Source organism: Euprymna scolopes, chromosome 29 (genome assembly GCF_053919585.1).
Source record: "Euprymna scolopes isolate OS-2025 chromosome 29, ASM5391958v1, whole genome shotgun sequence".
Taxonomy (NCBI): domain Eukaryota; kingdom Metazoa; phylum Mollusca; class Cephalopoda; order Sepiida; family Sepiolidae; genus Euprymna; species Euprymna scolopes.
The window spans coordinates 73,610,211-73,633,838 of record NC_136510.1 but is presented as its reverse complement, the minus strand read 5'-3'; the positions used below and the strand labels follow the sequence as shown (position 1 = coordinate 73,633,838).

The 23,628-nt window shown below is 34.4% G+C and overlaps 1 protein-coding gene across 2 annotated transcripts in view; it reads left to right on the top strand.

Moving 5' to 3' along the window:
• Positions 1 to 289: 289 nt before the first annotated feature.
• Positions 290 to 23,628, top strand: part of LOC145252712 (putative E3 ubiquitin-protein ligase HERC4) — a 160,713-nt gene continuing 137,374 nt past the window's right edge. The window contains exon 1 of one of the 2 annotated variants that reach the window (XM_080112544.1): positions 290 to 420. The gene's annotated coding sequence lies outside the window, so the exon portion shown is untranslated. Of the gene's footprint in view, positions 421 to 22,821; positions 22,954 to 23,628 lie in introns of those variants that run through there. The other variant, XM_080112545.1, reaches the window with a different exon arrangement.

The following is a 23,628-nucleotide window of genomic DNA, read 5'->3' as shown; positions in this document are numbered from 1 at the left end:
CTTATTTTTTTGTTTGTTTTGCAAGCAAAAATAAATAATCGAAAGGAAAGATATTTGAACTCTTCATTTGCAAAGCTCAAATCAGTCAACCTCAAACCGGCACGCGTCTTATTTTATGGATGGCAAGTAGCGCTACTTTACCAATCCATGCTAACATTCTCTTTTGTATCAAATATCACATTTTGATCTATCTTAGAGAAGAAAAAATGCAACTTGATTCTTATTTTAAAATTGCATATTTATTTTAAACCACAGGCAGTTATTTAAAGACCTTAAAATTTTTTAAAATAGCAATTCGATTCGAAATATTACGTAAATGGCCATCCGTAGTTTCTGATATTCATTTTAATTAACTTTCTATTCCTATTCGAGAAGTGTCTACTGTTTGCGACGGAAAATCCAATTAAAAAAGATAATCACGTATGTACATTTCTTTTATTATATATATGCGTAAACTAATATGTTTTATGAATGAATTAGTTAATAGTTATATTAGTTTTCAAATAATAATAATAATAGATTTTGTTAAAACAAAAGACGCCCATGTTCAGTGGAGTTTCGAGTTTATAATGTGGCTATTTCGAGTGCCCCCTTTTAAATGCTAAGTCATATATATATATATATATATATATATATATATATATATATATATATATATATATAACATATATCAATTATATTTAGCCATCAACAAAGTAAATGTTTACTTAGCCCTTCTTTGTATTATATTAATTGCTGTCACCAGTTATTTTAATAGTTATTGTAATGTTTAGTAATTGTAAACCAGTTTCTCAAATTTACAAAACACCGTATTTTTAAAACAATTTAACTTTTATTTTGGTATTATTATACAAACACCGTGACAGGGTTAGGGTTAGGGTTTAGGGTTAGGGTTAATTCGCTGTCACGGTGTTTGTATAAATTTACCTTTATTTTCTTTAAAAAAAAAAAAAAACAGTATTTTATCTCGCACTTTTTTTTTTTTTTTAGGCGCTTTTACAATTTTCGGACTGTGCTGAAATATTGACGTTATTTAGAAATAAATTCCTAACATGAAAAGAGCGGTTTAATTAACTATTCTGTAATTTTATTTTACGCGTTAATAATAATAATAAAAAATTGAATTTTACTTGAAAATCCTACCTGAAAACATAACGCGGTTCGTAAACCGCAGAAGTACCTGTCTAGTGTCTGTATACACCGTATTTTAAATTGAAGTGTTAAATGCGTATATTTTTGAAAAGGAATACCGGGTTTGTTTTACTGTATACATAGATTCGAAAAAGTTGTCACAAAACAAATATATAACAAATAAATGTTCCTATTTACAATGCCTCCCCACGACGGGACAGAGTTAGACACCAGGAGGGTCGTTTTTTAACGTGGAGAAAAGGAACAAAAATAAAAATTGTCTAAGGCAAGATAAGTTACTTTTCTACCTAACTGGATATGTTTTTTATGTTTATATTTAATGTAACATGTTTATTCAGCTCGAAAAACATACAGTGTTTACCGATATGTATTCGAAAATGCAAAATGGCGGCCGACTCTCTCTCTCTGAGACGGTAAGTTTGGGAAAAGGAGTTATAAATAAAAAACCAGTCAAAATACTGTTAAAAACCCTCCGAATATATCAGCCTGTGTCACGGTAACATACATTCGTCGGGTTTCTAACAGTATTTTGTCTGGTTTTTATTTATAACTCATTTTCCCAAACTTACCGCCTCCTCAAAGAGAGTCGGCTGCCAGTTTAAATTTTCCAATATCTAAGACTTGCTACATATTTACAGGCCTGTGTCATATCACTTTTGTTTACTAACCTATTATTATTAACTGAATACTAAATTTTCCAATATCTAAGACTTGCTACATATTTACAGGCCTGTGTCATGTCACTTTTGTTTACTAACCTATTATTACTAACTGAATCGACCAAATTAAGCTGTTTGTCCTCCTACATGTCAGCTCTTTCACAGCTGTCGGCATTGGCTCGGTAAAAACCAGTAACTATTACGGAAACAGCCGAAAGGCAACCACACAAAATGAAACCAGGGATTATGAAAGAAAACGAAAATAACACGTGAAGATTTATTTATGTTTACATTGTTGCATTGTATTTTTTTTTTTGTACTTCTACACAATACGATCCGAACTTTGCTTTAATCCTAAACTAACCCTAACTTTAGTTTGGTTCGTATTGTGTAGAAGCATTGTACTGTTTTGTAAATTGTTGCTTGTTATCTTTTTTGTAATTTCTTTTGTATTTTATTATACTACACTCCTCCTGAAGTTTTTCTGACAAAAAATAAAATGTCCACGTAACTAAAAAAAAAAATAAATAAATAAAATACAAAACAACCAAAAAAAAAAAAAAAAAAAAAAAGCAACAATGTACGATACATGAAAACGACATGCAACATTGCAACAATGTTTATAGTAAGTTTTTTTCCGTTTTTCTTTTGGTTATTGTAACTCGTTACAGGATTTTACAGAAACAATATTGACAGCCATGTGAAGTTTGTTTGTAAAAGCCCATAAAAAATGAAAGGATAAAAAAAAAATGGAACTTCGCACTCGTAGGTCCTGAGGCCGATGTTCATATGGAGAAAAAAAAAAAACAACAAAAAAACTCAGATGACAGCTTCACTTCATGTCCGCTATCTTAGTGTCATTCTAACTTAGCAACTCGACACTATTTGTCACTTCTACACTATTGGGACGAGATTTCGGAAATCGTAATATTGAATTTCGCATGAAAACAACGGTATCTACGCATTCCATGTATTTATAAGATGATTATATAAAAAAATTACGAAAATCGATAAGGTAGAAAAATTTTAAAGAAAATAGAATTTGAAGTACACGATCGTGTATGATTGAAAAACAGTCACAAGGGAGGTAATTCAGCAGTTGCAAAAAAATTGTATATATGTAATTTTTAAGCGAACCGAACAGTTATTTTTATATTAAACAATTAAGAAAAAATCTTAAATGAAAACCAGACTCAGAAATACATGTTATGTTTATTTTATTTGTTTTGCGTTAGTCACATTAAACATTTAAAGTTACTTCCCTTGTTTATGGTTGCGTTTCGCTTCATTAAAAACAAGATGGCGGCAATTTTTCACCTGCTAACACGAATAAAGTTTTTTGTTTTTTTTTAATAATTCAGTAATATTCAGGTAATTTCTATTGAAAATTTGGAAGGTACTACTGTAACTTATTAGAATTGCCCCCCCCCTTAATCAGTTGAAACCATATTTTTTTTAATCTAAAAACACCATTTATCGATTATAAAATCTGGTAAATTTTTAGATTAGGTCCACCTCCACAATTTTCTTGTAAATGACGACTTTTAAAGGTTTTCGACTATGCTGAATACGGAAATCGCATTGAAAATTTGCAGAAATAAGTAGTTATCGAGATATAAAAAGTTGTATTATGCATAGTATTCTTTGGCGGCCATCTTTGTTACGCGCGTGCGCGCGCACCATGAACAAATCTACGCGCGTAACAAAGATGGCCGCCAAAGAATACAATGCATAAAACAACTTTTTATATCTCGATAACTTTCTTCAGAAAAAAAAAATTGGAAAATATATTAAAATTATTTAAGTTTTACAAATTTTTTTCTTTTTATTATTCGTTAATTACATTTGATAATATTTGCCTGTTAAATTTAAAAAGATTTCCGAAATAATTTTATGATTAATTTTTTCAGTTAGTGAAAAAAGAATTTGTGGAAGATGGCCTCGTAAAACGTATGAATAAACAGACAATCTTACTGTTAACAAATTAAAAAAAAAAAAATTTCTAACCTATGCTGTTTTTTAATAGTGAATAATTAAAAAATATACTTACAAATCAAACGTGGTTAATTTTTTCACGGTAGACAGATGACGTAGTAATCTGTTTTTTCACACTTCGCTGATAAAAATCGTAGCGTTACTTGTTTATTTTGTCAAAACAAAAATATAATTTTTTAGACCCAAGTAACTAAAACAATCAGTTCAGAATTAAATTTCTTCGTGCATGGTATGTTTTACAATTTGTTAATGTTAAATAAAAAAGTCCATACAAAAATTTTGAATTGAAAATAATTTTTCGATAAAGTTAATTTAAGGATTTAGTTAAAACTAGCATTTCAGCCCGGTGTTGCCCGGGTGTTTGGAGGGTGTATGTTGAGCAAAAAAAAAAAAAAAGCGGTCAATTTTTTTAACTTTGACCCCTATTATGACCCCTTAACATTTATTGTTTTGGGCTCAAATCAAGTTATTAAGTTAGATCCATGTCCAAGGAACCTATATCTAAAATTTCAAGTGTTTAGACCCAAAATTGGCAGAGGAGTTTAGTAGAGTTCTCGAGGGTCAAATCGTTGAACTTTGACCCCTTAACAGCCAAATTTCTGGCCGGAAACGGATCACAATGATTTTCCAAAATCTCATTACCCTGTATATCAAATTTCGAGTCTGTAGACTTAAAATTGACAGTTATTGTGTAGGGAAATGTACACAGACACGTTCACTTTTATAGATACATAGATATAAAAAAAAAAAAAAAAAAAAAAAGAAGCTTAGTTTTAGAAATTAAAAATTGATATATTCTAGATTAAATTGGACTTCAATAAAAAACAATTTAGATATTACTTTTTTCGGGCTACAAATGACGATATTGAAAATTAATAAATGAAATTCTGTCAGTTAACTAGTTCCATATCAAACCGGAAGTTAATTGTTTTAGGTGTTGTCTGCTTAAATGTGATTTTTTTCTGGATATACACTATATATGTCATAAAATATTGCTAAGTATCGACTTGACAAAGTTCTTGTGGTTTTTAATTTTTAAATTTAGATGAACATATCTCGGCTCAAACAAAAATTTATTGATTAAAATAAGCACCATCAGAATAAACACACTTTTGCCAACACAAAACAAGTGTATTTATGCCAGTAATGTAAAAATCTTGCGTACTGATGGCAATGAAGTCACTGAAGAAGTTTTTAATATCACTTAGGGTTTTAAAGTATTTCTCACACAGAAAGTTGTCAATGTTTGAAAAAGTGGTACAGTAAAACCCTGGGATGATGGCCCTAGGATACTTTTTGAGGTTATGGTGTGGAATACAATGTTTATCCAGCCCCTGATAGCGGTATTTGCCCTGCCTTGCAATGTTATTTTATAATGTTATTTAATTATATACATGTGTACTGTACTGTATTTTGTTATTAATTTTTAATGCCATCATATCCTGGGGTTCTACTGTAGTCAATGCGGTTTGGAGAGTATGGTGGATGAGGCAGTTTCGTAGCCCAATTCATTCAACTTCTGCAAAGTCAGTTTAGCAACGTGCGGTTGAGCATTGTCATGGAGGAGAATTGGGCCTTTTCTTTTGATTAATACTGGGTGTTGTTGTCAAAGTTTCTGATGCATTTCATCTATTTATTGACAGTACTTCCCCACTGTAATAGTTTCAGCTTCATTCAAAAATCTAATAGATGAGACGCAAACCACCAAGCAGTTAGCATGACCTTCTTTTGGTGCAACTCTGGCTTCAGGAAGTGTTGTGGAGCTTTGTTGCCGTCTAACCACTGTGCTGAGTGTCACCGATTGTTGTAAAGAACCCACTTTTCATTGAAAGTCACAACCGAGTTGACAAACGGGCTTTGCTTGTTGCATAAAAGAATGGAAGATGACACTTCATAATGGTGTTTCTTTTGGTTGTCGTTCAATTTGTGAGGTACCTATTTATCAATTTTTTTTGTCTTTCCAATCTCTCAAGTGGTTGGAAATCATTGTATATGTTACGTCTAATTCAGAAGCAAGTTCCTGGATAGTTGTGCATGAATTGGCTTCGACTAAGGCTCAACATCCGTTGGCCGACCACTAAGCTCATCATCTTCAAGACTGTCGCCACTGGGAAATTTCTTAAAACACCATAGTGCTATGCATTCAGTAGTGGTTCCTGGACAAAACACTTTGTTGATATTGTGAGCTGTTTCAGCAGCTTTTCAACCTAGCTTGAATTGAAATGAAAAAATTGTGCGAATTTGCTTTTTTTCCATCTTGTATTCAACGTTCTAAACAGAAGACACAATTGTTTTAAAACGATTGTAATTTAAACAATTAGATGTTTAACATTAAAGGAAATTCTTTCAGTTAACAATGCGCGTCAAAAATATGCACGTGCTTGCATGTACAGGATGATTACCACTGATAACGTGTAGAATCACATGGCGTAATATCTGGAAAACTACTTGTTTTTCATCTAATTTTAAATTTTCGCCAAAGATTACTACACTATGTGAGAAGGCAGTTTGGGACGCGAGTGCACATTTAACAGCCTTCGTTTACGCTACTGCGTGTTAGCGCATAGTGTAAACGGAAATAGCAGAAAATAGTCCCAGGGTTCAGGGATTAATACCATGCAAATGGTAAATTTGCACCTGAAACGGTTATTATTCTTTTAAAGCACACTGAAATGTACATAAAAAAAAAAAAATTTTTTTCTATATGAACATGAGTCGGGCCTTAAAGTAAAATAATACCTTATTATCTAATATATAAAGGGCAAATGTTTGTATATCTAGCTAAAAGTAAAAAAATACAAAACAGACCACCATCAAGTTGATATTCTTTTGAGCGGCATGAATCGGGATATATAATTATCTAAAATTTAGAAAAACATTCATCCTCTGAAGGTCAAGTTTTGTCAGACGCCTGTTTTTCAGTGTTATTTATTATATTAATCTCATCTGTCTGTTTAAATGTATTTATGTCTGCCTAAAACTTTCAATAGAGGCAATGAATTTTCACGTTATCTGTATCATTTTGAAGCTCAAATATTTAAAAATTGGCCAAAAACATTAATTCCTTCACCTTCAACTGGGTACTTTTCTACAGGGATGGGTCGCTTTTTTCGCTGATATCCTCGAAAGTCATTCCCTCTTTTGGATTGTCTAGCCTTAATTTAAGCCTACGTCACTTCCGGTTTGGCGATGGGCGCAACAGCAAAAACATCAGTTTAAAAAATTTTTTTTTTACGTTCTTTACCTGCTTCATGGTACGGGTTCAAGCCTGCCTGCCTACTACCACTTTGCGCTCGCAATTTTCCTTTTTTTTTTTCTCTCTCAACACACACCTGCAAACACCCGGGCAACACCGGACACCCAGATTAGTCTATTATAATTTTGAAAGAAAATGCCAAAGTTGTCTGTATCTCCAGCTGGAAAAGGAATGGGCTCGGCGAAGGAGAAAAGAGTTTGAGGAGAGGGAAGGATAAAATGGGGAAGAGGGAAAGAGAAACATATAAAGAGAAATTTTAATACTGTTATTTACTATTTTAACCCTAAACAAGATACAGTGCTACTTTGACGTAAGGGGTTACTATTTGGGACCAAATTTACAAGGATACTATGTAGAGAGTTGGGCAGCAAGATGTCTGTTCACATTACATTGGAACTCCTGCATGTCAATACGGTCAAGGAAGCAGAGACACGGGTGGGAATTCCAATGTCTAGCAGTTTGAGGGAAGAAGCTAATTGAGTAGAAAGTTTTCCGACATCTAAGGATCTCTACAGTGTAGGGGGTGAGATTTTGCTGATTGTAAAGTTTGTCTAGGATATCTACATTGTGGGGGGTACAAGAGCTTTGAGTTCATCAGAGCACATTCCATGAAAATAGTAAATCGGTCAGAGATGCCACATTTCAGTGATTGGACAAAGGCTGAAGTTTGGTTGCCAGTGCAGGACCCATCAGGTTGGCAACTCGTTTTTGAACCCTGTCTAGGAGTGAGAGACTAGTGGCAGATGCACCAGCCCAGATGTGGCACCAATACTCCATGCATGGGCAAATGGTGGCCTTATAGAGGTACAGGATACTCTCAGGTGCGAGTAACCTTTTAGCATGATAGAGAGAGCTCAACTGGGCAGTTTTCTACAAAGAGGGGTCGGTTTTTTACAAGCCATTTTTGCAAGTCATCATATCGGTTGGATTGACTTTGCCTAATTTTAATGTTCCGAACTTCCGGTCGCGTCATGGAGTAGGAGTAAGATTTTCTTTCACTTTCTTTTCTGCCTTCGCGTCACGGGTTCGAGCCTGCCTGCCTGCCTACTACCACCACTTTTTTTTTTTTTCTCAATACACACCTACAAACACCCGGGCAACACCGGGCATCCAAACTAGTATTATATTATAAAAAAAAGAGATAATAAAAATCGAAAATCCAAAATCGGCGTAAAAAAAATAAATAAATTCGTTTTGATTTGATTATTTAAATTGGTAGAAGGTGAACTTTATTTTTTTGCACCTTTTTCCCAAAAAAAGTATGAAGTAGCAATACACATGTAAAAATTGAAATGGCTTAAAATATTTCAATATTGGTATCTATACAAAGAGCTTGATGAGCTAAGAAAGAATCTTTTTAAATTTTTAAAATCCAATTAAAATTAAGGAAGTTATAACTATTTTGTGCCTCACACGTTTGGATATTTTTCTTTCTTTAAGACCATAAGCGTTTTGTCACATCTTTTTACACTACTTTTTCAGTAAAAATGCTATATCAATGTTAAAACACAAGATTAAGCAATGAAATTTGCTATATAAATGTATTTTTGTGCAAGGAATCTGAATATGCTACTGAAAAATCTTAAAAAATTAATGGTTTTCAAATAATCTGCAGTAACTGCACATAAATATTTTGCAATTTCTTAAAAAGGCCATGTATCCATTAAAAGAAGAAATTATAGAAGTTGTTGAACTTTGTTTTACTTTTTGTTTACAAAAAACTGAAATCGAAATTTAGCACTGTTTAAAAATGAATATATTGCAATATTTCTTTGGTATTATTGTAGATTAATACCTTCAGCGATGCCCATCCCCATCTGACCACCTCTCCAAAATATGTGATTCTAACTTTATAGACAATTACGTGAATACCTTGAAAAATTTTAATAAAAGATTAGCAAAATTATTTTAGAATTTAATGCAAAATTATTTCTCATTTTGAACCATTCCAGTGTTTTAGGGCGGTTAACCAATTTTTTTTTTCCATGGTAGATGAATCTTGGGTATATATATATTTTTTTTTCTAAAAGGTGATTTGTGTGATTTTAATAGGGTCTTTGTGCAATTATGAGAAGGTGTGGAGGTTGCCACTCTGACTTTGGGTTAATGATAGGGCTAAGGAAAATTATGTGTGAACATCCTGAAGACTTAGAAACAAAACAAAAACAATTGAAGAATTTAGAGTGGGGGTTGGTTTCACATAAATTTAATGCTAAATAATTCACCATTTCGAGATCATCCTAGCGTTTTAGGACAGTTGACCAATTTATTTTTATGGGAGATTAATCGTGCACTTTTCTTTGAAGAAAAGTCTTTTTTATGCTTATATGTAGCTTGCCCAAGAATTTTGTTTGGTGGGGAGTTCTGCCACTTGTACTTCGTGTTATTGTTAAGGCTAAAGGTTTTAGGAGGAGGCTTGCCACTCGTACCTAGGGTTAGACATAGGATTAAGCGAGTTTTTTTTTTTAGTTTTTTAATTTTTTTAAGAGGGTGTTTGACACCCATTGTGAAACTTTACAAGAATTACGACAAACAGACAAAAATAAATGTTATTTAAAACAAGTGACGTCACTAACAGAAAACGTGACGTTTGGAAAATATCAAGTATTTTTTGTCCCACCTATTTAAATAAAGCTGACAAATTGTTAAAAATATTTTGAATTAATTTTATTTTGATTTTTAATTACATTTCATATCTTTTTCTATCGTTTTTATTTAACTTAGCACCTCTTACAAATATTTAAATATCGATTTTGCAGTTTCTTTAAAATTAAAAAAAATTTTTTTTTGTTTCTATAATCGTGTCATTCAATAATAAATCCACGGAAAACATTTTTAAAATATGAAAAATAGAAGTGTTTTACTGTTTTACCGCTCATACACGTGAACCAAAACAATCATATTCGGTTGTTTAGATATTTTAAAAATTTGACTACTATCCAATTTTTAAAAATATTTATATGGTTGATAATAAAATAGCTCTGACTAAACATGTAAGAAATTTTGGACCGAAACTTTTTTATTACCAGATTTTCAATTAAAAAAAAATTCGATCTAGAATAAAAATCAACAACAAAAAATGTGTCTGTTTGCGCTTAGATTCAAATTCCAAATGATTTTTTTCTTTTTTTGGCTATCATGTTTTTTAATTGTTACCTACCACGAGAGACAGCAATGTACAATTATTTTTTTAATAAATAAACATTATGAAACAATTGTTATATTTAACAGTGGGTGTAGGAAGAAAATCTTTTTCAAAATTTTCCATACCCGTCATTTTGAAATCTACAACAAAAAAACGAGTAGTCAAATCAATTTCGGACACCCAAGACTATTAAAAATGACATCTCTTCTAGTTAATTTGGAAATTTCATGAAAAAATTCTTAACAATAACATGGTACGAGCGTTTACAAATCAGGGAGGGTCATTACAAAATCTTACCGAAAACGCTGTTTTATGATGTTCATATTTTTATCACTTTATTTGCTTAAAACTCTTAAAATATATAATGTACATTTGTTATTTATTAATTCATTTGAAAGGATATTCATTGCAGAACAAAACGGTGGTATTTGGAAAACTTAAAGTGCTTTGGTTTTTAAAATATGACTATTTTAGCAGAACCCCTATGAAATTTGTAATTATCCAAAGCATTTTATTGTCTGTGTGTATTGCTATATGAAGACCTGTAAGCAACATTATCTTTATATGCATAAGTGTCAACAGTAGACGTTAAAATTAATTTTATTAACTCTCGTCTGTGTAGTTCGTTAATAAAATCTCTTCAATCCAAAAAAAAAAACACAAAAAAAGTTACTTCCATTAACCATTAGAGCGCCAATGCCCATCCATAGAAATTGACACAGAAAATAATAAACACAAAATGATGACGTTGTTGTGTAAAATGCTGACGTTTTACACAAAGCTGTGGAGGTGCCTACTGTTCTTAGTTTTGGCCGTGCAATGCACTTCTGGATTACACAGCGATCACTTTTAGGGAGCGATAACTCCAATTTCTTCTTGGTCAAATAACACGGTGACGTTAAATTTGAACTCAACCTCAGATCAAAAGTCTCAAACTCACATCCAACTGTTCTCTTCTCTCTGCACTTTCCACACTGACACCCAAAATAAAGAAGACGGCTCTTTTATAGAGAGACCCAACCACATCTCATTTGCATACCCCCTCCCTCCTCTCGTCACATCCCATGATTTTCAGTCCATAAATACCAGGGGGCGGCCAATTTTATTTTCTCTTTTTTTTCTTTCCTAACATGAGCCGCACGATGCATGAGGTAAGGTTCTTTACTTTTAACCACACGCCCCCTTGATCTCTAAGATCAATAATTAGTATCATAGTCCGCCATCCACGCTGGGCGTCTTCGTTCACGGTGCGATCGTCGAAGAGGCTCTTCTTCAGACACTTCAACATCAGCATCAACCTCCCCTTCCTCTGATGGCAAGGAAACTCTCCGTATATCTAAAATGTGACGAGGCATTCCGTCAATCGCTACTTTGTTTTTGTAGAGTACTTCAGTCACTGTACCTTTTCCCCAGCGAGTCGTGCAACGAGAATTGGGTGGTTTCACCCACACCTCTTCACCAACTGCGATGTCCACGCAGGCCTGTTCTTCTCTCTGCGTTACAGCCAATGGATGTCGCCATTCATAAAAAAAAATAGCCGGTGCGGCACTGAATTTTCGTCTTGACCAGCCTTCGGTGTTATATTGTACCAAAAAACTGCTTCTTGGGACGAAATCTGGCTTCTTGATGCCACAGCTTTTCTAGTGCGATGGTGCCTCTCTATAATTCCATTTCCACTTGGACGGTATGCAGCTCTAAAATATAGACCCACATTCCACTTCGCACATAAGTCTCTAAAAACTTCCGAGCGGAAAGACGTACCATTATCCACCAACACCTCTTCTACTGGCCCCCTTTCCATAAAAACCTCCTCGACAACTCTCTTTACCTCTTCTGCTGTTTCATTCTTGATTTTCCACCATATCGCTACTCTCCCAGGCCCACAATATATCATAGTTACATGCGGTCTAGCCGGTGCAGGGTCGATTGATTGGCATTCCCTACATTGTTCCACCACCTTTTGGACGTCTTGCATTGTGACGTGCGGGTTTACTTTTCTTGCCAGGTAAAGGGTCCGTTCCTTTCCAAAATGATGCAGGTTATGCAGGTCTTTTAAATTCTCTACTGCACAACACGCTGGAGCCCCGTCTCTTTCCTTGTGTAGCCAGGCTTTCTTGACTCTTGTCAACCCATCTGCTTTATTTTTTTTTGTGACAGAGCTAAGGTAATAGTTACCTTTTAGTTTGAATTCTCGAACCAAGTCTCACAATGCTCCAAGTCTACGCTTGATAAGCATCTCCGCTGCTCCTTTTGTTTTGATCCGCTTATCACCAGACAGCTCCGATTTAATCCACGACACCACTGTTGCAGAGTCTGTTTTAACGTTCACTATCTGTAGCCCCCATTTTAGAGCCAGATTAATGCCTTTCATCACAGCATTGAGTTCCGCAACATTGATATGGGCGCTATCATCCTTTTTGTGTAGCCAAGCAGCATCTTCAACAGCCATTTCTCCTATTTCCAATAATACCCCTAATGCTACACTGCTAGCATCAGTCCATATCACCCCTTCATGACCCTCCTTTACATACCATTCTCCTCTCACAGGGTCTATTTTTTTCACTTCTGCAATGACTTCTTGTATCATGAGAAGCACTTCTTGATCAACTGTATCTTCCCAACTGTCTGTCCCAGTCTGCTTTTTAATAAAACTGCACGCAGTTCGCAGCCATCCAGTTATTGGGTAGTGGCCAACCAGCTTTCCACATATAGTGAAAAGCTCTCTCTTGGCTAGGTCAACCTTGGGTTCAGGGATCTCATTTCCTCGCCCAAACATCAATTTTCCAGCCTTATTGTTCTGTAGTCGAAATCCCAAAGCCATTCCATTTTCCAGTGACTCAGGTGGTTTTGTAGTCAGTCCATATGCTTTGATATGCTCTCTCACCCTTTCTGCAGTCACCTCTGTTTCGTCCACTAGTACATCGTTGATGTAAGAGCAGGTGCCTCTCTTCACTGCATCATCTTTGGCCAACACTGTCTTAAGAACTGCTGTCATTATCTTTGGTGTGGAGTTCAGACCAAATCCTAATCTGGTCAGACAATAAACTTGACCTTTGTACTCTACCAATTGATACTTCCACAATTTCTCATCCACATGAAGTTGGAGGTAGGCTGACTTCAGGTTCACAATTTTGGTTGCCTGCTTCATCCTCCTCCATTTCCTTACGACTTCTTCACACACGTCGATTCCGTCCTTTGTGTGACAAGTGACAAACTTGTTCAGCTCACGGAAATCCAACACTGGCCTAACTTTCTTCTTAATAGGTTGGACCACAGCCATGAGTGGCAAAATTCCTCCAACTTTACCTGACTACGGCATTAATATTCCTTCATCTATCCATCTCTCGACTTCTTTTTCAAACTTCGGCTCCGCAGCTCCTTTCAGTGTGCTTTTGTAGCAGCTGACCCGATTCGTAATTACAGGTGGCTCCGCGGTCCATCGCCATTCTACCATCCATTTTTCGCCATCGAAGCAGGCTCGAAAGTCATCATCCTCAATCAGACATAGTCGGGGTTTTGACGGTTGGTTGGTATCACCCCTGGTTACACTTCCTGTTATTCCCGGTGCATTCTGATTGCCAGACTTCACCTGGCCTTTAGCAATAGTAGCTCCTCCCAGTCGGTCTATCGCGTCCAGCCCAGCACCACATCACTTCCTGCAATTAGTCTATCCAGCACGATCACTCTTAGCCGCAATGGCATATTCCTTACTACAATCGCCGCATCGGCCTCTCCACAGCATTCCACTTCTCTGCCATCCACTGCTCTAACGTTGCTGGTTCCATTCCAAGAGTTAGCGACGCTCGTAGTAATAAGTGTTGTTGTACATCCAGTATCAACAAGAGCTCTAGCCCTCTTTCCATTGATTGTGATCACTAACTGTGGCAACAAACTCTTGTATGCCTATTCAGTATAAAAGGGGTGACTACTGGCGCAATAGCACCCCTTTACTCATTTCCCGGAAGCGAAGGGCAATTCCTGCTAATGTGCCCTACTTGGCCACACCGAAAACAGATAATGTTTGGCCGTGGCTCCCTACAGTCTCTCATCAGGTGTGGTCCTTGACATCCAAAGCATTTACCGGTAAATCCACGGCCTTGGTTCATCACTGGTCGCTCCTTTCTGCTTGCCACAGCAGCCGCGACCGCTCCCAGCTCACCGGACTGTTTCGCCAAAACTCTAGCATGCCTTAGAATCTCCTCCACCTCCATGGTTTCAATATCAGTAAGTCGTTGCAGTTCCATGGAGATGTGATCAGGGAAACCAGTTACAAGCGCCAGCTTTACAGTCTTCTCAAGGCTGCTTCCCCCATATCCAGCCAATCCTGCTAGTCGCCTTATCTCTGCCACATACACATCCACAGACTCCCCGGTCCAGGTGACTCTTTTGAGCTTGTTGTAAGCCTCAAACGTGCTCTTGGAAAATGCGGTCTTTAACCAGTTTTCAATGCTCTCAGCAATGGCCTGATCCGTCTCTCCCATTTCTAGATAGACCGCTAGAGCACTTCCTTCCAAATACATTGGTATTAACGATCTTCTGCAGCCTTGCCACCAACTTCAGCTTGTTAAGCCACGCAACCACGTCACCTTCTCCAGTAAATGGCCTCAGGATATCCCTGCTCAATCTTACTCGGTCGCCCATTTTTGTCACTGTGCCGAAATAGCTTGACGTTAAATTTGAACTCAACCTCAGATCAAAAGTCTCAAACTCACATCCAACTGTTCTCTTCTCTCTGCACTTTCCACACTGACACCCAAAATAAAGAAGACGGCTCTTTTATAGAGAGACCCAACCACATCTCATTTGCATACCCCCTTCCCCCTCTCGTCACATCCCGTGATTTTCAGTCCATAAATACCAGGGGGCGGCCAATTTTATTTTCTCTTTTTTTTCTTTCCTAACATGAGCCGCACGATGCATGAGGTAAGGTTCTTTACTTTTAACCACACACGGCAAATAAATAACATAATTTTTTTCTGAATCTGAATACAAAAATATTTGAAAACCAAAGCATTTATTGTATAAAAATGTATAAATATAGAATTATAAAAACATTTATTGAAAAGTCTGCATAAGAAAATATAATTTTAATAAAACAATTTTTGAATTAAAGCAACATTAAAAATTTTTTTTCCCCCTGGAACATTTTTTCAATTAAAGTCAAATTGGATTTTTCTGAACATTAAATTGTTCAGAAAAATCCAATTTGACTTTAATTGAAAAAATGTTCCAGGGGGAAAAAAAATTTAAGTGAAACATTTTTTGAATGAAAGCAACATTTTTTAAAGAAACCTTCTTTGAATTAAAGTAAAATTGCAACTGTAACAAAATATAGTTTTAATTATTATTTATTTTTTGGAGGGGGGGGTTTAATTTTTAAATTAATAAGCAAACGATACTAATCTTGTGAAAATTCGTCGCCTCTGTCGAAAGTTTTAGGTAGATATGCAAACATATACATTTATATATTGGTAACTAAAAATTTTCGACCCAAACCGATTAAAAAGTTTGCCCTATCTCTGAATACCTTTTATGTAAAATTTCAAATCTTAGACCAGAAATTGTCTGAGTAATTTGGTAGAGACCGTAGAGGTCAAAAAACTTTGACCCCTATTATGACCCCTTAACATTTGTTTTGGGCTCATCTCAAGTTATTAAGTTAGATCCATGTCTAAGGAACCTATATCTAAAATTTCAATTGTTTATACCCAAAATTGGCGGAGGAGTTTGGTAAAGTTCTCAAAGGTCAAATCGTTGAACTTTGATCCCTTAACAGCCACATTTTTGGCCAAAAACTGATTACAAAGATTTTCCCAAATCTCAGTACCCTGTATATCAAATTTCGAGTCTGTAGATTGAAAATTGACAGTTATTGTGTAGGGAAATGTACACAGACATGTTCACTTTTATATATATCTATCTTCTATACTCCTATAAATTCGTTTTTCTTTTGTGTGTATTGATATTCATATTAAAAACCCTCTTTTCTTTTTATTTAAAAAGAAAGTACAATTTTCTTATATATGGGTTGTGGAATTGCATTCACTATGAAAAGATCTAGCTAATTTGCATATTCTTTTAAACATTCATTTTAATTCCCTATTAGTTGTTTCGGTTTTCTTATGGGATAATAATCCTTAGTTAACTATTATTGTGTAATTATATTCATGCAGATATTCTACATGATTTATACTTGCATAATATTTGCGTAAAAAGTTTATAGTAAACACAAAATTGGTTCCATATATATTTATGTATACGTATATATTTTTGTTCAACAAATTTTGCCTACCAAAATCCTAGAGTTTTTGGTCTACAGACATGAAACTTCATATATAAGGTATTTGAATTCATGCAAAACTTTATATTTGGGTTTTAGCCTGGAAAAATCGGTGTAAAATTAAAAAAAATCAAATTTGCCAGGTGAAGGTCGAATGCCGGCATTATGAATGCATAACGTAGTAGTTATTGGTTCATGTTTTAATTTTTAGCCTTGCAGTAAACATGTTTTCATAGCCGAGTCATTGACGGCAGAGGCAAAATAAATCGTGAACTGAACGTTTTGGTTTCGATTCTCAGTGGTGGCGCATGAGTCTTATTTTTATATACTTTTAAAATCATTATTATATATTGCATCCAATCTATCTATCTATCTATATATATATCTATAAAAGTGAACGTGTCTGTCTGTCTGTGTACATTTCCCTACGCAATAACTCTGTCAATTTTCAGTCTACAGGCTCGAAATTTTATATACAGGGTACTGAGACTTGGGAAATCTATGTGATTGGTTTTTGGCCAGAAATTTGTCTGTTAAAGGGTAAAAGTTCAACGATTTGACCTTTTGAGAACTCTACCAAACTCCTCCGACAATTTGGGGTCTAAACACTAGAAATTTTAGATATAGGTTCCTTGGACATGGATCTAACTTAACTCGATTTGAGCCCAAAACAGTAAATGTTAAGGGATCATAATAGGGGTCAAAGTTAAAAAATTGACCTTTTCTTTTTTTCTTTTTTTTTTTTTTGCTCAGCATACACCTCCAAACACCTGGGCAACGCCGGGCACCCATGCTAGTATATCTATAAAAGTGAACGTGTCTGTGTACATTTCCCTACGCAATAACTCTGTCGATTTTTAGTCTACAGACTCGAAATTTGATATACAGGGTACTGAGATTTGGGGAAATCGATGTGATCGCGTTTCGGCCAGAAATTTGGCTGTTAAGGGGTCAAAGTTCAACGATTTGATCTTTGAGAACTCTACCAAACTCTTCCGATAATTTGAGGTCTAAACACTTGACATTTTAGATATTGGTTCCTTCGACATGGATTTAACTTAATAACTTGATTTGAGGCCAAAACAATAAATATTAAGGGGGCATAATAAGGGTCAAAGTTGAAAAAAATTATCGTTTTTATTTTATTTTATTTTTGCTCAGCATACACCTCCAAACACCCGGGCAACGCCGGGCACCCATTGCTAGTATATATATATATAAAATAACTTTTTTTAATTATTTGATCTTTTCAGCTTGAAAAAATGTTGAAATTTTTATCGACCTACATTTATTTTGTTTCATTTTTGTAACATGAAATATGGGGTAGAACATCTAAAAATAAATATTTCCTCTAATATATTTAACAAACCTGCTTTTATGTAAGTTTATTTAATAATGAATAAATATCGAAAATTTCAGGAAAATGACAATTATTTGATTTTTGCTAGAGTTTTAAAATGTGGGTGTGTTTACGGCTTAAAAAACGTCACTACATAGAAATGTTGTTTTAAAGCGTCGATAATGTAAACACGATTTTTGTCTCGCATTTTCATTATTTTTGTATCTTGTAAAAATTGTTTAAAAAATATTAGCAGTTTCTTTGAAGCGTCTTTTGAATGGTAAAAAAGTTAGGATGATAATAAATTAAATTAGTTACATCGTGTTACATACAGGAGGGGGTAAAACTGTGGCGCGCGTTGGAGGTACCTAATAATAATACTAATAATTCATCTAGTAATGTGATAAATTTCTTCAGTTAAAATATCTGTTGAAAGATATTTTGTCGATGACGGCAAATCATCTATCACCGTCTAGAAAACAGGAGGAATGATGCAACAATGAAATGTCTCGAGAAATATGCTGGAATTTTTTTTTTTTTTTTTTTTTTTACATAGGAGTCACCACTTATCAAGGCCCAGAGGCCACTCGAGGATAAGGTATATTAAGTGTATAGTAATCAGTGGAATAATATCGCAGTAGTCGTTATTAATAGAAATTTGGCAGATTGGATTTCTTAAGACAGCGGTTCATTAAGAACTTGTTTATGTTGGACTTGAAGACAGCCAAGTTATAGTCAGCTGGGAAACAGGCAAACGGAAGAGAATTCCACAGGCGTGCAGTTCTAAGAAAGAAGCATTGGTCGTGGAATCTACGTTTTGATTTAGGCACAGTTAAAGAGTGGAGAAAGTTATTGAGAGTGGTTTCAGCTAGACAGGTGTTTTTTGAAAAAGATTGGCGAGGGGGGGACCAGAGATTGGAGCTCAGACGACCACTTGCCGTGGAAATAATGATAAAACAAAGACAGGCTCGCAACGTCTCTTCTGTGGGAAAGAGGTTGCAAGGAAGAGAAAAGGGCATCCCCCACTAAGTTACGGAGTCTATTTTGTACTTTGTCAAGTAAGGTTAAGCTGCTTGTCAGCTAGTTGCAACTAGAAACGGCAGTTTTTTTTCTTCATATATATATATATATATATATATATATATATAAATTTGTATTCCTTTTTGTTTGATTATTTGTTCACAATTTGATTAATATATACAAAAGTTTCCTTACTTTACGTTCTCATTTATTTCTATATATAGTGTGATTTTTGCAAACTATATACAATTAAGAGATCTCATTTGTCTATTACATTAAAAAAAATGATTTTATTAAATAGCGGTTTATATATTTTTTTTTACATAGGCGTCACCACTTATCAAGGCCGAGAGGCCACTCAAGGATAAGGGTTAAAGAGTGTACAATAGTCAAAAGGACAATATAGTAATTGGTAGTAATGGAAATTCAGTAAATTTGTTAACTTAAGTGGAATAGCTCATCAGAAACTTGTTTACTTTGGACTTGAAGACAACCATATTGTAGTCAGCTGGAAAGCAGGAAAACGGAAGATAATTCCACAGGCGTACAGTTCTCAGAAAGAAGCTTTGTTCATGGAATCTACATTTAGGTTTAGGCACAGATAAAGAATGGAGGGAATTATTGATAGTGTTTTCAGCTAGACGAGTGTTTGTGAAAGTTTGGCAAGGGGGACCATAGATTGAAGCTAAGTTGAACACTTTCCATGAAAATAACGATAAAACAGAAACAAACTTGCAACATTTCTTCTGTAAGATAGAGGTTGCAGCGAAGAGAGGACATCTCCTACGAGGCTACGAAGTCTATTTTGAACTCTATCAAGGCAGGACAAGTCCTTTCTAGTAGCTCCTGCCCAGATGTGGCAACAGTATTCCATCCTTGGACGTACCTGGTTCCTATATAGAAAGAAAATTGCATCAGTAGTGAGATATCTACTGGATGGATAGAAGGATCCGACCATTTTTTCAGCGGCCTTGGCAACAGATTTGATGTATGTATTCCATTTAAGATCAAAAGTAAAGGTTAAGTCCAGAAGCTTGTCAAAACTTGAGGCCTCCCCAAGACGAGAGCCATTCATTTTAAGTGATGCCAGATGGGGATCAGAACATTGCTGTAAAGATAGAAACTTGGGTATCTTAGTTAATGTTTCTAGCGAGAGAATTGTTATAAGTGTTCTATTTAAAATTGTTATCTAATAAATTTTAAACAATATTTATATTGATAATATATTTAATTAAATTTATTTGGAATTATTATTCCAACATCGATTTGAAAAAAAAAAAACAATCACCAAATAAAATTTGGTAATCTCAATAAATTTCTAGCTTGAAAAAATAATTCCGAGAAGATAGAAAAATGTTTGGCTTTTATTGTTTTTTTTTTTTTTTTCAAATATTAAAAAAAAAAAAAAACACTTACGAAAAACTGAAAAGATTTAATTTGTTTGTTTTATTATTCTTTAAACGGCTATACAGAAATCGGTAAATTTTTACGATGTGACCCAGCATCGCTTAACCCCTAAAAAAAAAAATGAAGACCTATTTTTGTTTTTTTCCTAATACGTTTAAACAGCCTTTATAAATAATATGAAAGAAATTAAAAACAACAAAAAAAAAGAAAATAACATTTTAGATTGGAGGATCACTTTTCTATATATATTTAATGTAAAATGAGCACTCACTTTTTGGCCACCAAGCGTTCGACGAGACATGTCACCTGCAGCATTGTTCCAAGTTTGGCAAACGAGAGGGGGGGGGGCAAAACATGACAAATACAATTTGTTTATTTTTGACGCGGGGGGGGGGCGGGAATTACATTTGAAACATAAAATAACGATAAATTTAATTAATTTTTATGAGGCCACTCTACTTTCATCTGACAATTTCATAAACAAAACGAAATATGACAAATTATATTTTGGGGGAGGGGCAGGATTACGTTAGAAACATATGACGAAAAATTTCATTTAATTGTTTTTGGAATGGAATTAATTTTTGGTAGATCTACCTACTTTGCTAATTTTTTTTTTTTTTTTTTTTTTTTTTTGCGATCGCACGGGCATTCAATGTCATTTAATTGATACAAAAGTTGTAATGATTTATTTTTAATTAATTATTATTTTTTTTTTTTCGTGGCGGGGGGGGGGGTCTTTCCAGTGCTCAATATCCAGAGAATAGTTTCTTCTCTTTGTATCCCTTCTGCCGAAATATCTGGTGGAGAGAGTATCACGTACTTTTTTTTTGTGGGGATTACATTTACATGTTTTTATCCGTTCTTTTATTTTTGGAATTGTTGTGGGGTTATCCACGTTGCCCATGATGAAAATGATTAGTATAGCAGGCGTGTTCCAAACGGCACTTCATGTCAACCCAGGCAACGCCGAGTACCCATGCTAGTGTGTAATATATATATATATATATATATATATATATATATATATATATATATATATATATACACACACACACACCCACATTTCCTGTATATATGTATATTAATAAATATTTACCACGGCTACTCTCGGTAGCCACGCTATTACACCCATCGGATTTGTAAAAATCCATTCTTAACATGGACAGAGTAGGGTTAACTGTTTTGTACTTTCCTCACTGAAATGTGTTGAGCCGTAAAATGGGGTTTGGCATTGCTCCAATACAACTTAGTTTTGCTTGAACAGTATTAGAACAAAACTAACATAAAAAAGACGGTAAGTTTCATCGTAAACGGGAAACGCTGAAATGGAAAGTCGCCATAAAAACATAGTCGCTATCTTTATAAAAAAAATCTAGAAAGGGGCTAACAAACGAAGAACGATAGCTCGAATACATTTTTCTTTTTTAAGATTAAAAAAACAAAAAAACACGTTTATGAACTGATAATTCTTCCGGTGCTTAATCAGATTGCCACTTCTGGCAGCAATTAAAAGTAAAGAAAATACGGAAAAATGTACATATTCTTTACAGAACAAAAATGTCATATTCCGAAACTTACGTAAATCAACTATTTTATTTAAAACTAAGAACATCAAAATTTACGATTTTACTATTAAACTCCATTGAACGTAAAACTTATTTTCACCTCGACTCCTCGATTTGAGTCCCCCTCCGTTTTTATTTCATCGGATTTAATTATAACTTATAATTTATAAGTGCCGATTTCAATAAGCACCATTCTTCCTTAACTAGCCTATTTCTCAACTTATCGAATGAATAGCAGGACTCGTGCATCTGCTTTGTTCGAGGATATCGAATCACCTGGAAAACTTATCCTCTCATCATTTTTTTTTTAAATTTTTTTATCTACGGTAAATGTAGTTTAGCGGTGGAAATTATTTGACAGACAAAAAATTACCATAAGGCTGAAATGAAACCAGGAAAAAATTATTTTTTCATCATTTTTATTAGGCTAAATGTACGACATTCGAGGCCGCCGTATTGCTTTTTAATAAATTTGGCCTTTCTTAGGTTTGACAGATTTTGAATTTTTTACGCTCTTTCATGGAACTGTTTTGGGCCGCCATATTTTTTAAATTTTTTATCATGAATAGAAAGGCCAAATTTTAAAAGCAATACGGCGGCCTCGAATGTCGTACATTTTAGTCTAATAAATATAAATGATGAAAAAAATAATAAAAATGAATTTTTTTCCGGTTTTATTTCAGCCTTTGGGTCTAATGTGTTTTATATAAAAATAAATAGTTTTTATAATTTTGTTTCTGTCAAATAATTTACGCCGCTAAACTACACATTTATCTTATCTGCTCTCTCCTTCCCATCTCTGCGCTTTTTCATCTCTCTACCTCGCTACTTTCTTTCTCTTCACTCTCCCCCTTTCTTTCCGCTCTCTGTCTTTTCCTCTATATCTTCTCTCGCTCTAACTTCTCTCTTTCTCTCCTCCCCCCTTTCTACACACCATCTATCCTCTTTTAGCCGCTCTTTCTCCCTTTTTTTTTTTCGAATTATTTACCCAATTCCTCCCACTACTTCTCCCATCATTCACAGTTTACGTTATTTGTCTTTTTATTCATTATGACGCCATGAAATGTGCACAGAAACAAGCAAAAATAATATATTTTGTCAGCTCACTTCATTAGTTTAAAATGGACATTGTGTAAGTAAGTTTTAATATTGCTTAATACATTGCTTTTTTTTTTTAAATTTATTCTTTGAGAGTTATTCATTAAAAATCCTATCAATAAATAAAACTATCAGATATCGCTTGTCGGTAAAAGTGCAGAATAGTTAACTGTCGAAAAATCGTAAACAAAAATGAATAAATTGTAGCAAACACAATAGAATTATGCACATGCGTGTTACGAAACACTTCATCCTCCCCATGTTAAGAATGGCGAACGCCACAGACATTAAATAATGCATTGGAAAAAAATGTCTAAACATTCAGAAAATTATTTGTCTACGCAAAATTTAAATGTGATATTCGTTTCAGAACATCCAAAAACAGAAAAGTCATTTTAAAAGTTAAGGAAATAAACAGTTATCACGTTTTGAAACTTGGATTTTTTTTTTTAAGAATTTGTTTTCAATATTCATGTAGCTTATTGACATACGAAAAACATAGCAACCGAAATGATGTGTTAACTTCGCTAAATTTAGCTTAATGAGTGTGGTTTTATGAAAGTTTTTGTTTGGGGGGAAGGTAAGCCTTAGGGTTACAGGTAAGGTAAGCATTTTATTTTGTTTACTGTCCTTTCAGCTTGAATTTAACCGAAGTTAGGTCATCACGTGGGTTGTTTTAATTTTAGTGTGACGATAACCCACACAAACA